Source organism: Sinocyclocheilus rhinocerous, unplaced genomic scaffold (genome assembly GCF_001515625.1).
Source record: "Sinocyclocheilus rhinocerous isolate Xijiao unplaced genomic scaffold, SAMN03320098_v1.1 scaffold3614, whole genome shotgun sequence".
Lineage (NCBI taxonomy): Eukaryota > Metazoa > Chordata > Actinopteri > Cypriniformes > Cyprinidae > Sinocyclocheilus > Sinocyclocheilus rhinocerous.
Window position 1 is genome coordinate 333,157 of NW_015648617.1, and position 817 is coordinate 333,973.

Genomic DNA, 817 nt, shown 5'->3' on the forward strand with positions numbered 1-817 from the left:
ATCGGAATATCGCAAATGTATATATCGCAATATGCATATCGCAAGGGCGTGAGATATCTGAATCATTTTAATAATAGGCTACTTAAATCAAAACGTTGCAAAAGGTCAAAGTTTTAGTTCGACGCATATAGCAGAAAATTGTTGGACATTAAAAAGAGTTAAGTGCAATAAGTTGCAGAAAACAACTCTTTGCCATCTCGTCAGGCCCTTTCACACGGTACGCGGCAGTCGCGAGTGTCTAGTACATTCTCAATGGGAGACATGCGGAAAGCGGCAAAACACGGGCGGTTTCGCTGGCGGAGCGCAAGCGGTGCTCGTGCACCCAAAATCCTGCCGCTTCCACGGGCACGGCGCTTCGCGGCAGGTGCCGCCAAAGATAAAAATATTTTATCTTTTTGTGAGCGGCAGCGGCAGCCGCGTTGGTTTCAACCAATCAGTGAACATTTAACTGAACTGCCTATTGGAAAAATAGAGGAGACGATTGTTTTAAGTATAATAGATTTCCCAGAACTGTATGACCCATCTAAAATCACATACAGAGACATAAATAAAATTATATTTCATTCAATCGTAACCTCACAGGTATGCTCTTTAGGCAAATCAACAAAAACGAAAAAAAAAGGTAAATAATGACAACAATTAATGGCAGAATAACACAAACACAAATTGTAACTATGGCAACATCCGCTCCGCGACCACCGCCTCAACTGCACAAAACGCTTTCACTACAAGAGAAAGCGGCATCTGCCGCGAAGCGCCGTGCCCGTGGAAGCGGCAGGATTTTGGGGGCACGAGCACCGCTTGCGCTCCCCCACCG